At 46.8% G+C, this 16,555-nt stretch overlaps 1 protein-coding gene across 7 annotated transcripts in view; it reads right to left on the bottom strand.

Moving 5' to 3' along the window:
* LOC144950051 (neuroligin-3-like) overlaps nt 1-16,555 on the bottom strand; it is a 267,381-nt gene that overhangs the window by 69,266 nt on the left and 181,560 nt on the right. The gene's annotated exons all lie outside the window — the stretch shown is intronic.

Here is a 16,555-nt window from a genome sequence, read left to right as displayed (position 1 = left end):
GAACTCGGTCGATGCACACGTCTCGGGCATCCCTCCACAAGTCGAGTGTAAGCATGTGTAGCTTATAACAGAACTGTGCTTATACGAAGTTTCTGTATAATGTGTTCTGATTACGGAAATGGTGACGAATATGATGATCGCTGTAACAAATGTATTGTACTGACAATGGTGACGTTTATGATGATTATAACAATAAAGATGCTTATGATGATTGCTACAATGATATCAAGTTAATAACAACAATAATACAGTTGTGATTAATTAAAAAAGAACACACACATGTAAGGAATTTCCAAATTTTTCCTCGCCAAAGCAAACATTTTATCATGATTACAGTCGGCCGTGTGTTTGTGGCGTTGAGGAATCGTTGTTGTTGTTGTTGCTGTTGCCGTGCGAGGCGTTCCCCCGTTGTTTATTAGAAGCCTGCGAGCTGCAGGGAAATCGTCCTGACTACGGCGTCGTCTTCTAGACGGCGCCGTCACTCTGCAGTGCCCCGTGGCACCGGGGGGCTTAGTCCCCATGTTTGCCGAAAGCCGCAAGACGTTTCCTTGTTGTTATTGTTGTTGTTTACCAATGTTCGTCGGAGTAATTAACCGGAATGCTATGATCTCATACTTTATTTTTTTTGGCTCGGATTGCGTGCGTAACACGCCGATTGACGTATGACATCGATAGTGAATCACAACATCGGTCGCAAACGCCTACGTGCTTTAAGTCACCGGCCTTGGGATCAGATCACCATGCTGAGAGTTCAGATCAGACAACGTGAGATTACTCATGACTGCTCTTAAGCTGGCCGAGTACAATAATAACGCATTACCCATCGCGTGTTGCCATCGCACGCTTGTCTCTTGCTTACATCGGCAGGACGGTGATCTGCCGATTCCGTATGGCCAAGTAAAGAGGAACGACTGGAGGCTCCGTTGTAAGATGTTGAGCCATTCAATTGCTTCGTCTCAGATTTGGCAAATTGCAAAAACACCAATCCATAAACTCACCCACCCACCCACTCAACACCTTCACATTTATATTTGGGGCAGTGTGCAAGTAACATGGTCCATGGTGTTGGTGTTCATAGCCACAGTCGCACACAGGGGTGGCATTTTTTTCTTTTAGACTTGTGCATTCGGTATCCACATGTGTCACGATTTGTACGGATCCAATCAAGGGCATCAGCAGGATTTACCATACGGGTGGACAGCGTCGTCTGAGGTTCAAAGCATTCTCGCATTGGTCCTGTCCACGTGTAGCGGAGAAGGGCGGTGGGGGGGTGGCTTAACATCTCTCGGTCCAATTTGGAACAAATCTTTGGCATGATATGCGTTGCCGTTTGGGACTCGCCCGGTTGTCGATTGTAAAGCGGGCAAGAAGAGGAATCTTTGAAATACAAAGAACACGTGACACTGACTGCCACGGGGCAGAGCAACGTTTATTACGTGTGCTGTGCTAACGAGCGTGCAAACCACAGTAGTACATGCACGCGTGCTCACACACACCACACAGAGAGTACGTGTACGTCATTTAAATGCAACAAGCGTTGTGGACCAGCCGATAGAGTAAATTACGTAACAAAGATGAGTGGTGTATTTATTTAAATGAAAACACACAAGGAACTTTAATAACAAATAAACCGCTGTGTATCAATTTGTTTGTTTTTCCATTGCAATTACAGGCACCACGCGCCCACACACACACGCTTTAATACAAAGATTTACAAAGAAGAAGACTGCCGTGACCACAGTGTAAACGTTCAAGTTGCAGACCGATAATTTTTCTAATTATGCCACTGCGAGCTCAATGGCTTCCAAAATATCCTACCGTGAGCTCCCTCGTGAGAGAATTGTGGCCTAATCTTCCGCACTTGCCAGACGTCTTAGAAGAGGTGGGAGGACCCACACTTCACCCCGCCCCGCGCGCGTCCTGCCCCTCGTTGGTATACGTGCACATTGTTTTTTGAACGTTGTGTTTAATAAACGTAGACAAAACCCCACGTGCGCAATGCAGTGATCGCGTGTCGTTACATCGCTGCGAATTGCTACGACAGACGCGCATGGGCACGTGACGTTCACTTTCTGCGATGGAGACCAACGGGACGAAACCTCTTCGCCGATGGCTCCCGCTCGCCTGAACGCGCAGTTTTGTTTTGAGCGCCGTCCTTTGTTTTGTTTTATTGTCACGATGAAGCTACGAAAGCTGCCCGTGTGCGTGCGAATGTCACGCGGGGTGTGCGAGTTGGCCCGGCGACGCGGCGGCCCGTGGCTCCGATGAGCCACGTCCACCGCGCGCGGACGACGGCTTTGGGTCGTGTTCAAGGCGACTCGGGAGGACACAGCGGAGCGGAGCGCCGCGAAAAGGATGCCGCCGTCTCCCGTCCACGAACGTCGTCGTATCGCCCGTTGGGCACACATACCCCTACATCGTGATGATCGTTGATCACTCGCTTTTCAAGAAATATTCAACTTTCCCGACAAAGTAGTTGCGAAACAACGAGCTCGGTGATTGAGGGCACGTGCCCTCCCTCTCTGGAGCTCGCTCTGGTAAAGTTTCGTACCGCCAGCAGTGGCGTGAGCAGGCAATTTCAGAGCTGCACCTTTGGCTTTTAAAAATGATATCGGCGCCAATGGTAATTGCTCACCTAACAGACTCACACCACTGTTTAATTCGTGAAGTCAGACAACAATGGGCCTGCGAATACAATATGTTAAAACTATGAGAAAACATATCATAGTAAAATAATAGTGTGCCCTTGAAAACCGTGAGTTTCAAACAATAAGGAAATATTGGGAAAGATGCACACGGCTACCTGCGATCCATGATATCGCCGTGCATGCATAACGCCAACATTTAATAATGGTAGGAACCTCCTGGTTACACCAGCCCAAAGGGGATTATTGTGTCCGTCCGTCATGCAGGGAGGAGCTGGGTGGGGAGGGAGGGGCTGGGTGGGGGTGGGAGGGTGGGGAGGGGCTGGGTGGGGAGGGTGGGGCTGGGTGGGGATGGGAGGGTGGAGAGGGGCTGGGTGGGGAGGGTGGGGAGGGGCTGGGTGGGGAGGATGGGGAGGGGCTGGGTGGGGAGGGTGGGGTTGGGTGGGGAGGGTGGGAGGGGCTGGGTGGGGTGGATGGGGAGGGGCTGGGTGGGAGAGGTGGGGCTGGATGGGGAGGGGCTAGTCACCCCGTGGTGCCCTTATAAAACTCAACGTTTAACCTACTCACGCCGGCTTGTGCCCGCCCTCACAGTCGGGCATATTTGCGGAATACACCACGCCGCCGTTAACCCTGGCCATTGACCGAGCAACCCAACGTTCCTACCAGCTCCCTCCGCATAAATGTGTTTATAACTCTCCGCTCCCCAACAGCCAATCAAATTGTCGCGTGGGCAAATGTGCCAACCTATTTGCTTCCTCGGAAAATCGGGGTGGGGATGGGGGAAGGATGTCGGAAGGCAAATCAATGGGTAGATTTGCCCGAGTCGATTCCTACGCTGATGACGCACGCATACGAAAAAAAATGGTGCGTGACGGAATCAAACTTTCACTACTAATGCAAATGTGTACGCACATCGAATTCCACGGCAACTTTCAGGCTCAGGCAGTAAAACATAACTACAAACGAGATCGGAAGAACAACAATTCTAGACACGGCACAGGAGGCCAAGCAATCATTGATTCTGGGATCCACAGGTGGCTCAGATTCGTGATGATTCGCTGGGTGAGGTGGATTGTTGCACTCCTCGTTCACCATCGCACGGAAAACAATTTACTTACGAAAATGTCGCAGCAGGAGCCGCAGTCATGGCAATAGTGTCCGTTGTATTTCTGCAGCCCTTACCACACTATCACGTCAACACGAATCAGCGTGCTTCATTTAACTAGGTCAGCACCCATCAAAATCCATAGCCTTTTCTTTAAAGCATATCGGGGTGACTGTAGTTCAATGTAAATGCGGTAATTATTTGATAATGAAGTTGGCATTGTGACCAAATCGCCCTGAATGTGCCCCATCGCATCGGATCCCGGAATACCGCAGGCGCAGAACTTCCGATGAGCACGGTTGGCTACGTACGGTGCGAAAGAAGTTCAACATACGTACAACTTGAATTGTTATTATCCTCACAAACAGCCCCTTTGCCAATCCACTGCTGGATGAGGGCCTCCCCGCTCCGCGTGGGCGGTTGGTCGCGAAGGATTCTTTGTCCGGACTTCGCCGCGTTAATCGGCCCCGGTTGGCGAAGGCGGGGAGCGCAGATGCGGGAGCATAGAAGTACAGTACAAGCTCACACAACACCCCCACATTCAATCTTCCCGGTGACCTGGCCTCCTGTTCCAGCGACAGGCAGACCACTTTAATCTTTCACTTTACGTAGACTCTCTGTACAGATAACAACACAAAATAACAATTTACGTAACGTTTGCTTTTTGCCACATTTTACTTACTCCGTAACAACAAAGCCATGTCCGCTAATTAATTCTATTAGGATTCCACAAGTGACCATAATGACACGTAATAAATGTGATGTAATTGTTGGAAAGGCGGCTGGAGTAATGTACTTTGCCGAATAATTATATTTGGATTCAGACGCCGCGTGAAACAATAAGCAAACTCAAAGCAGTATTTTATAATTTCAGCTGAAACCAATGTGTCGATGGTATAGAAGCTGAGTGTTACATTCTGTTGACCTTTTCGCAAATGCATATTTTAAAAAGAAAGAGCATCTCAACGCTATCACACTGTGGACCGGCATACTTTCATTCAGCGGTGCAAAAGGGAAAAACCGCGGATGATAATTTATCGTGCGAATTCAAGGAGCTCATAAATCATGCATGTTATTTATACTGTCTCTTGCTATTTTTTCTTACATCTGTCCAATATCAACCCAGTCACATCATCTCTCCAAACACGGAGCGGCTTGGGAATAAAACCTAAACAGACAGTAACCATGGAACATCGGGATTATGATAATATTGAGATTAATATGGTTATATGTATTATTATTCGTGTTATTTGACTAAATTCATACATTAAAAAGTAATTTCTACAAGAGCGAACACTGATTCAATTTTACAACCTGTCAAAGGGGTGCGTTTCTCTCAGATAATTTGCGCACTCTATACAAGGTAGAAACAGGTAAAGGTGTGGTCCTGCAAGTGCTCGCTCGCGCCACTCCTGGCAGAAGGGCCCAACACTCGCGGCAACTGTGGAGAGCCCCCTCTAAATGGCATTTGGCCTACTCTTCCACACTTGCCAGACTTCTCAGCAGAGGTGGGAGTTCCCACATTGTACCCCACCCACACGGGCGGGATTTGCCTTTCGTGCTGCTCGATGCCAAGAGGCAGTGTGGACTGGATTCATGAAACTTGGACCGTCGTTTCAGCCCCCGTTCCGGGAGACGGAATCGTAACGGAAGACATCTGGGACTGCAAGTCCATCGTGCTCATCGCTACAATCACGGCAATTTCCCACCGTTCACCAGGAGGGTACGTTTAACCCCACCGTTCACCGGGAGGGGAAGTCTAATCCATCCACTGTTCACCAGGACGGTACGTGTAACCCACTATTCACCTTGGAGTGTAGCATCAAATCCACGTATTCCTGTTTGGGTTTCATTCAACGTGGGGCTGTCTCCACTTTGACCATAAAATAAGGTTATCTGTTTATGTTTTACGCGTGACCTCTTTCATATTTTCCCAAGGTGGGGTGTGGGGTGGGGAAGAGAAGAGTCAAATACAAATATAGCACTTGTCCCCGTGATTGAAAGCCAGCAAGGTTGCTGATGCTTTATATATATAAAATAAAAAATAAATAAAAATGGCTTTTTTGTTCAACTTCACTGAGAAGGCAATGATCACACTTATTACAAAGGTCACCTTGTTCCCGAAATACCGCACCGTAAACCAGCCGGGCAGCCCGCCGCCTGACACTGGGACGACGCAGCTCACGAACGTGAGAGCCGCTCACGAACGTGAGAGCCGCTCACGCCCGCCGCGGCCACGATGACGACGAGGCGGGGACTTCATCGTCATTACCAAGTGGGGCGACTGATTGATGGGTGTCTGAGTGGTGTTGCTGTTCCTAAGGAGTAATATCGGAGCAATGACGAGAGACGAGCCACTTAAAATGCACACCGAGCCACCCTCTGTCTCGTGCGCATTTCATCTAAACATAGCAACATTGTCCTCCTGTCTCTTCAACGCACTGTTGTTCATTCCATTAGTCTGAACGCAGCAATGCCGTGTAATTTTCATGCCGATTGGCTAATTATGATGATGATGCTGCTGCCGCAGCGGTGTGATGGTTTGCATTCGGGCTTTGCAATCAATACGTCTCCGATTCGATTCGATCTCCCGACGCGCCAGTTGCATCAATCGCAAAGTTTCTTAAACCCCCCCCCCCCTCAGCAGAATACAAGGGCATGCCACAGTTAGTTCATCCGCAGGTCGCGTGCGGAGGAGGGCTTAAGTGTGATGAACCTATTCCAAGACATGTGGACAGAGTGGAAGAATAGGCCTAATACTCACTCGAGGGGCTCCCCGTTCGAGTTCCGTCCAGTGGAGGCCCTTCCGCCAGCAGTGGGCGTGAGCGAGCACTTGCAGGGGCTGCGCCTTGACCCTACAACTTTAACGTGTTCTCATTGTGCACGCGCAGTGTCACAAAGCATGAGCGCGTGCAGTTCAATGGGCGCACACGTCGTAATATGACGGTCATGTCAGGGAGTCGGCTCCCAAAAGTTAAGCCTCGAGCCTGAGATTAAAACGTACGCGGACTGGTAAATAATGTAATTCATTTGGGCGGGAAGGTCCAGACAATGCAAGCATGTTTGCCGATAGAATTAATGATGCACTGAAGGACGGGGGATGCAGAGAGACCTTGAATAGAATTGACGGAGACTGAAAGAGATGTCAAATCCAATTTCCAACTGAGATTGTTGGGTTTTTTTTGTGCAGTACACGAAAATTATAAAAACCCACCAAATGCATGTGTATTTGAATGTAACAGACTGTCCGATGAGGGAATATTCAAGTTAATCAGCTACTGTGTGTAAAATAAATGGGGGGGTGGGGTGGGGGGTGGGGGGAGAGTCAAACATTAAATTCAAGCGACATATTTTTTTTTAAAGCCTGAAGGATGTGTGAAGGCAAACAGCACAAAGCCATTCAGGACTTGAACACGAGTATTATTAAACACTTATTTAAATATACTTTTGTTCATAAGAACACGGTGGTTCAGTGGCTTCGCTTCTCTGCAGCGTTCCCCTTTTCTCTGCCACCGTCTGGCCTTGAGCAGCAGCAGTTGAAGCGTCCCTGATTCGTAATTGATTTTTGAGTTAAGCCGCGTAATTATCTGGCCAAATTTATGTTTTGAAACCCTCCACCGCCTGACATCGTCGAACAAATTAAATGTTCACGTGTACAAGCGTTTACTGATGCGCCAACTAAACCGACCATTAGACCAAACCATATTTTATTTGACCAGGTAGGGCCCACAGAGCTATGTAGCTCTTTTTCCTGGAGTGACATGGCCATAAGTGATATCCCAACGAAGTGGCTCATCGTGTGGAAATGTAGAGCGGCCAAAGACTCTAAACGCATTTCTAGAAATGTGGAGGGAAAAACCGGAGGACCCGAAGAAAAATCCACGTGACCACAGGAAGAGAGAGAGAGAAAGGCACATGCACACTCCAAATAAGCCTCACTCCCCATAATGCAGGGGTTTTTGTGGGGTATTATGGATAATATTGGTCACGAAAGCCTTTGTGTTAAACCTCATTCCCCATTCGTCCATGCCTTCATGAACCAATCAACGCCCCCGTTTGGCGTAATGGGTGTGATCTGCCTGGGTACGTCACGTGAACGTTGACGATTCGCCATCGAGGCGTCCGTACGATTGACGTCTTCACCGAGTGCACGGCTATATGCGTGCGCCAATGCGCATGGACATTTCCGCTGTGCGTGCGTGAGCGTGCCGAGTCTGTGTTGCTAACCCATTCACACTGCCAGGTATACAGAGGCTGTGGGAGACCTAAAAACGATAGACGCTCTGTGAATCCTAATTATAATTGCACTGTGTCCTATGTACGATGAACTTCTTTCGCACCGTAGGTAGCCAACCGTGATAATTTAATGGTATTGCTTCAGCACTGCTGCGTAAGCTTTCCCGGTTGTGCCGTGCAGCACGAATCGAGTTTCTCAAAAAGCTCCCAGCACGTGGAGTGAAACGTCGGACATCGGGCCGAACAACACAAGCACATTAGAGCGCTTTACAACAGCTCCTCATAACCACTCACATACACACACAAACATAAACACACGCGCACACACTCTCCCTGTGCGCGCGTGTAATAGACACGTATTGAACTCTGACCATTGTTGTTTTACGTAAGCACTGGGTCACGTTCAGAATTCTTGCCATGAAAACCCATTAAGTGTAATGACCCAAGGTATGTACTTCCACCATGCAATCTGCAGTCTGGCTCAATGGGGAACTTAAAAGGAGCGGTTACAATTCCAACACCCCATTTGGAAATAGCAGAAAGGGAAGAAAGGAAACTGGGCCGTGAGATGGCGAGATGCTCACGACCGTGCGCCAGCAGCCGCGTCGGAGCAGAGGAAGGGTAACAAGAGGTGTCGCTCCAGGGGACGAGCACGTGGACACCAACACTGCTGCTGCTGCTGGTACATGGCCGTCAACAATAAACGTGTATGATGATTGGTTTTTTACCATTTTTTCTGGCAACAAATCTGACACCTTTTTACAAGGAGTCATGTTTGAATTGACCACAATACCTGCAGTCGGAATACAAACAAAAAACACAACTCTGATAATGTATGCACTGGCCTTGAAATTGATTGGTCCATACCCGATACAGCTTTCCTTAGAGCCTAGTCTCACATGGTGTTGGACCAGATGACGCCAATACATTATCAGAGTTGTGTTTTTGTTTGCATTCCGACTGCAGGTATTGTGGTCAATGCAAACATGACTGCTTGTAAAAACGGTGTCAGTTGTGTTGCCAGATAAAAGGGTAAAAAAACAATTATCATATTTTGCTACTGGCAAATGAGGTTCCAATGGAATGAACGCGTACATTTGTGGTGGCGCAGCGATGCAGCGATCGGCACACTGCATGATGAACCAGGTGAACCGAGTCGCATTCCCAGCCGTAGGGAGCAGCAGTTGCAAGAGGTGGCATCAGAAACGGTCCTGCGCAACCCTCCTCACTCCCATCTGCACGCCCCCCCAATCCATCTGCCAACCGGCACTGACCAGTGTGCTGAAGTATGGTTAGACACAGCTCCATTCCCTACATGGCGTGGGAGGCCTTAGTATATAGCAGTGTATTGAAAACGAGTTGTAAATAACAGTGGCTATAAAGGGCTGTGATCATAATGATAATTCAGAGTCCTTTATCATTCCAGTGGCTCGTGATGCAGTGTCAGTCACTGGGGTTGTTTGAGCATACCTCACCACCCTAGCGAGTGTGGGTTGGTGAATGGGGTGGCGGGTGAGGGGCGGTGGGAGGCACCCAGGACCAGATCCGATATCAATCGTCACCGATATTGGCCACGGCTAAGGGATCTAACTCAGGTCACCGGGTTTATAGCGTAGCGAGCTAACTACTGCATCAACGATAGTTCTCAGCACATCTTTAAGACAGGCAGAAACAGATATACTTCACTACAACCGCCCTTTGCCCTGCCGTATAAAAGGAACACTCCGTGTAGTGGGAACACGTTGTGCGCAGCAGCCCTTTCTTGAAGCAGAGAACAGCAGCGGTGTATTTGTATTCGTGACAGCATCAGATGGTCACGTTCAGATTTACAAATTATCCCTTCACTCACAACCCACCGAAGAGATGAATGGAACTATTTTGTTAAACCGTACTCAGTTCTCAAAGAATCTCCCAACCCGGCACATGGAGCGAAACGTCGGACATCGTGCCGAAGCGTGTGGCATGACCCGGGAGCACATCGGAGAGCAACGCGGCATGTGCGGAAACCTTGCGCGGGAAATTATTAAGCAGTAATTTTTATTGCACGTATTTGCATGAAAAAAACGCGTTTTATTGACACACCGCATACAACAATGCATTCTGCATCATCACGTGGTCTTACAGTTTAAGGGCCAATAATATTATGCCTTTCAAACTAAGTTATCTGATGTTGCACATTTTACTTCTTGGAATGTCAGTCGCCGCTTTAACGTATTTTATATTACAAATGTGGTGGGGATCATTGTATTTTCGTATTTTTTTTTGCTTAAGTGAGTTCCGTTTCATTATTTATTTCCCACCAATTTTCTTACGGCAATTTCCCGATCAAGTTTTCAATCAGGTTTAGAAAATTGAAGATGGAGTCAGCGCTAAAAAGGGGATTTTTTTTTGCAGTTATGTAATAAATAAAACGCTCACGTTTTTTTTTCACTCAACCCCATTCTCCAAATCTTCAACTGAAATTAATGTGTGTGCTCGCACACACCTCGACTTGTTCCTGACAAAATAGGTTCATAAAAAAATTGTTGAACTTGTGAGAGCGAGCGCGGGAGTCTGTCAGGAGATTTCCATCTAGGCACTGCTTGTATTTTACCGATAATAGCGAGGAGAAAACAAGAATCGTGGGTGGCGCATTTGGACTAAATACCGCAGAGAGGGGCCTCAGAAAAAAAGTGATAACCTCAAAAGGGACGCAATGAAGACCCAGGGTTAGGGTGGTATTTCGATAACCAAACGAACTGCTGGGAAAATGGACCCAAGCAGAAAAGCGTGTAGCATTCATTACACTGTGTCGAAATTGTTTTTGTTCCTGAGTAGTAAGTGTTATTTCCTAATTGCTTATGCCTCAAAAGCACAGGAAATGGATATTATTCCCCATGAACTTTGCTTTTGTGACCATAACATTGATATTTAGAATAGTACTAGGAGGTCATCGGAGACTTCAAAATGGCGGCATTCCTGATGGGTCTCCAAGATGATTTACCAGTTTCCCTGCTATCTTTGCCTTTGAGACAGCAGGGACACTAAGGCGCACTACCACAGGCTGGACTGACGACAGCGGACCGAGTTATCTGTGGGGAGGAACAACGTGAAGTGGGAGCCACTGGTGGACCCTCAGAAGGTGCTGATGCCACCACTGCACATCAAATTGGGCCTTATGAAACAATTTGTCAGAGCTGTAGATAAGGAGTCGGCAGCCTTCAAGTACCTTCAAGACTTCTTCCCTAAGCTGTCTGAGGCAAAGGTCAAAGCCGGTGTCTTCATCAGACCACAGATAAAGAAGATCATGGGGCACAATGAATTCCCCAAGAAGCTCACTAGTAAGGAGAAAGCGGTTTGGAACAGCTTTGTCGCAGTTCGTAGCTTTCTGGGCAATCAAAAGGTCTAAAACTATGTGGAACTGGTTGAGACTCTGGTGAAGAACTATGGCACAATGGGCTGTAGGATGTCCCTCAAAGTTCATATCCTTGATGCTCATATTGATAAATTCAAGGAGAACATGGGAGCGTACTCGGAGGAGCAAGGCAAGCGCTTCCAGGATAAATTGGACTTTGAACGCCGCTACCAAGGACAGTATAACGAGAACATGATGGGAGACCACATTTGGGAGCTGATTCGTGAAAGGGATTTACAGTATAACCGTAAATCTCGAAAAACGACTCACTTCTAAATATATTTGTAGTCATTTTTGTATTACTTTAGTATAAATACATGCTCATTTTGATTCATATGTTGCTTCTTTCTGACTTTATATAAACGAAAAAACAAAAATTCGCCCGTTTTCTCATTGAAAATAGGTAAATTTCAAAATATCACTGTCCTGGTCACAAAATAAAAGTTTGTGGGGAATAATAGCCATTTTCTGTACTTTTAGGAATAAGCAATTACGAAATAACACTTACTACCCAGGAACAAAAGTTGTGTTACATAGTGTATTCATAATTGATTTTTGGGTCAGGCCACGTAATGACCTGGCTAAGTGTGTGTCATGGGACCCTTCACCACGCAACTTAAGCCAATTTATTAAAATTGTCACTTGGCATACAAGAGCTTAACTCGACGATTTTACTGCTGGAAAAACATAAGTTGTTTGGAAGGACATAGACATTTTTACCCGCACTATCGATTTTCCAATCAATTTGCATTTCAAATTGTTTTTTTTTTCCAATAAAGGGTTGCATGTAATCTGACAAGTATGAACGCGGACGTGTCTTTGAGGTACACGTAGCAACAGCACGCCAACCCACAACGCCGGCAATTCAATGCAATCTCATTAACTGGTAAGATAACCGATCAAAGTGAAAAAAAAACCATGGGAAAATGAAATAACAAAAACTTTAACCTAATTTTCATTTTTTTTGCATAGTGGGCAAATTCAATCACACGTTGCACTAAACCGGTTGGCTGGTAAATTGCTGGTGAACAGCGAAACCGCCCGTTGGCCGCACCGGAGCCTGCAGCCGTTGCTCAACGCGGCTCTCCGAGCGGCCGCGGTGCGTTGGCGTGGTGCGGTGTTTCCACGGTGCCAGCTTGGCTCACCACGCTTTGTCTCCCCTCGACAGCAAAGGGGCAGCGTCCACATTGCCTGGCCTCTGTCGCCCGCTCGGCCTCAGGCAGGTAGATGCCGACCCAGGGCGGAAGAACGTTGTTGTTCACGGATGGCCCGTTATAAATCAGTTGCTTGCTGGTGCAACCGCTGGCAGAAGGGCGTTCACTATGTGTGTACGTATGTTGAACTTTTTTCGCATCGTACGTAGCCAACCGTGCTAATTGGAGGTGCAGGGGAAGAATAAACTAAACACAAAAAGCAGTTCTTAAGAAGTGAGTGTTCAATCTCGATTGAGAGTCACTCCAGAGGGTATTGTGGGCCTCCTGCTGGGCAGACAGAGGCGGGGGAGGGGATTTGGGAAACTTGCTCCGTTGTTCGAGGGAGATTGAACCGGTGACCTCACGCTAAACGTTTAGCGCACGGGTTTTTAGTTTTTACTGTGCACACATTATACCCCCTTTTTTCATTGCATACGATTTCAACCGTCCGTTGATAATATATCGGCTCCAAAAGCGTATGTTTCAAGGGTACAGATGCATATCTATTTTACATTTTGTTGAATGGATGCATTACCAGACACAATGAACATCTTGTATGTCAAAAATAAGATGCATATGACATATTCCTTCTCATTGCAAGCAGACGCGCGTATAAATCAACGCTTAAATCACAAAAATAACATCAGTAGTGACCATTAAGGAGACAATTAATATTTAACAAGCCTGACGATTAGACCCTAGGAGGTGAACAGCAGTCAAGAATTTGCTTGCTTAAAGTAATGCTGCTCGATAATATTGGTCTAGAAGGCTACGAAGCCAATTTACGAAAAAAACATTGTTTTATTTGCACGTGGAGTCACAGAAGGGAGTTACGCATCCACAGATCTTGGTGATGGTGAAGCTATTCTGCTTTATTTGAATAAAAACTGCAGAATTTTGAGAATAATTCATTTTCTTCCCTATTTATTACCTGTTACCCAGTTACTTCTGTTGCATCAACAAAATCAGGATAAAAAATATGTTAGCATTATTCAAACTGAATTTGTTCCAATCTGGTGCGGAAAACACCTCTAGATAAATGAGTTCAAGCTTCCTGTAAACCACGTGACTTCCGTGTGGCCACGCCCCCTGTGAGCCCCTCCCCTCTCCCCGCCACCGCCCACTGTGGAAACAGCCTCTGCTGCTGCCGCCTCCTCCGTGCAGCTCGCTGCTGCTCTCTCCGTCCCTCTCTCTCCCTCTCGTCCACCCTCCCCTCTCACCACCATCACCACCACCACCACTCTCTCCTCCCCGACACCTTGGGCCGGTCGTTCCTTCTCCCCATCTCCCCTTCCTGCCCGGCGCTCCTCCTCCTCCTCTCTCCCTGCCGCTCATCTTGAGCCGTGCCCTCCTCCCCTTCCTTTCTCTTTTTCCATTCACTTTTCAATCCTTCACACAACTCTCCGTCCCATGGTGTATCCATGGGAACAAATACCTACTATAATCACCCAGGAATGTCCTTAATGCTCGTGACGTCGCTCCACGTCGACCAGCCCCCCTCATTAATAATCATGAACAGGTTACTTCCTCCACATGGACCCCCCTCATTAATAACCATGAGCAGGTGACGTCACTCCATATGGAGCACCCTCCCCCCTCATTAATAATCATGAGCAGGTGACGTCACTCCACAACTTACAACCCTCACTACAAAGGCAGAACCCTCACGTCACGCGATCTCCGTAACGGTGTTGTTGAGACATCAAAGTAAAAAGGACATCATGATGAACAAGGGATTATTACCTTTAAATGAAATAAGTCTGTGTCACCGCGCCCTTACACATTGCACACAAATTGATCAATGAATATCACGTCGCGCTCTGCTTTGCATTTGCAAGTTTCAGATTTACTCCAATACACCCGTCCTTGGACGGACAAAAGGCGAGTGTATATAGAAAACCCAAACAAATACTTCGTTTAATTTCTGCATATGCAACACTCCTGATGCAAACGTAAAAAAAAATCATATTTGAGATCATGTGACTTTCAAATCGATGTTTTGAGCATTAGATGCACACGGGAGGCGAAATAAATGGATTCATCTCGCAAATTTACCATCTGTCACTGTCAGGTTCTTAAGTGGTTAGGTGCTGTAAAGTGTCTAAAGACAAATTCCTATAAATATCCTATGAAACACCTTATAAAATGTTAATATTTTGCAGCGCAGGGTGTTAATGGATAACTGCTGCCTGGTAATTGAAATTGAAATTGTTTTATATATTTGGCGAGGCAACATTGCAATTATTCACACTTTGTTATTAGTAAAACATTCCCAACCAAGATTTCATTGATAAAATATATGCTTACACGGTGCATTGGGCAGTCATGCACAAGTAATAACCAAAACTTAACTCAGTGATCAACAAGACTTCCCCAGAAGGAAAACAAAATCATCTATTTTTGTAAAAATTAGGCGACGCTTCAAATGAGAGCCATCCTTCACACAAGATGCATTCCTCTGCCATGAAGGACCATTGCCTTAAACGTCGCCTATCATATATATGTTTTCCCTGCTGGGAAAAAAGGCGATTGGCCAAATGCCGTGCTCTTGAAAAATGCGTTGAGAATGTGTTCTACAAGATGTAATTGTCATCATTTCTCTTCTTGCACACGCCAGGAGGCACGTGGTGCTAGTGGTGGCTCCATCGCTGCACGTGGCTGCCGGTAACCCAGCACTTTGGTAGCAGCAGCGGTAGTTGGTCGAGAAGGTGCCGTACCCTGGCTCGCCAAGAGCAGGCTCTACGTCGAGTGGGCTCATCTCAATCTGTATCCATCTGTACGGGGATATAGTGTTGCCCCCCCCCCCTCGCACAACTCGTGGGTTTTCTCCGGGTGCTCCTGTTTCCTCCAACACGTATAATAAGTAACGCTCATTCGCTGGCTGAAAACATATTAAGATATAATAAAAAACTAAATGTAGCAGGACTCTTCTGAAAAAGAGTCGTACGACTCTGCGTGGCTCTCCTGGATTTTTTTGTATATGTAAAAATGTTCGTGCACGGAACACTGCACCCGTTGCGCACTTCGCGACCGAGACACGCGAGGATGAGGAGGAGTGCTGCGTGAGCACTGCGGCAGCGGGGCTCTGTGCAGCACGCGGCAGCGGCCACCGGTGCATTGGGCGGTGACGCACACCGGCCTCAGATCAAAGCGCTACCGAAATGCATCTGCTTGTTTGTTTTTAGATTGTGTCCCAAACGTTGCCACTTAAAGCCGACTCGAGGAGGAAGCCAATATTGGTGTTGGGGGGTGGGGGATGGGATAAAGAATACACAGTCTAAATAAATAAATAACAATTAATACATCGTGCATATTTGCAATGAAACATAGGGGGTCAGATTTGAATTGAATCTGGAGATAGACCAGCAGTGATGGCTATTAGACGATTTGATGAGGAGGAACCTTATCTCCGAGGATTCCATTACGAGCGTTCACAATAAAACATGACAAATTGCCTGCTTTTGTCAGAAGGCTGCATTTTTATGCAAATCAAAACTTATATAAGCCGAAGATTGAAAATGACAGCTTATTCCATGTGACAGGGGTGGCTGTTGATGCCGACAGCTAATAGGTTTGGATTGGATGTAAAAATATATATATATAAATAATGTTTTTTCCCCCTCCTCCTCCTCCCGCAGTCACTTCATCAGCCTAATCCACACGGACACTCGGTCTCATTTTCAAAATCTCATTTTTTTTGTTCAATAAATTACATGCAGAAACAGAATTATTGGAAAGGCCTTTTTTTTGCGCAGATGTAATGAGGTGTCATACCTCATTGGGCCGTTGTTATTCCACCGCCATCGTGGTCTCTCACTAATGAATGAGTGCCACGCAGAACTTGATTAATTCAGCCTCTGTGTGCCAGCAGCGAGAATTTTAATGACAATCTTCGGGCAATGTTTTTTTCTCTTCCCCATAGCGCGCGTCGAGGTCCACGCACATCCCAAACGATCGCCGGCATTCCTACCCAGCTCATCGG

This window comes from Lampetra fluviatilis, chromosome 56, assembly GCF_964198595.1.
Source record: "Lampetra fluviatilis chromosome 56, kcLamFluv1.1, whole genome shotgun sequence".
Taxonomy (NCBI): domain Eukaryota; kingdom Metazoa; phylum Chordata; class Hyperoartia; order Petromyzontiformes; family Petromyzontidae; genus Lampetra; species Lampetra fluviatilis.
Note: the sequence above shows the minus strand (reverse complement) of the source record. Positions and strands in the feature narration are given on the sequence as shown.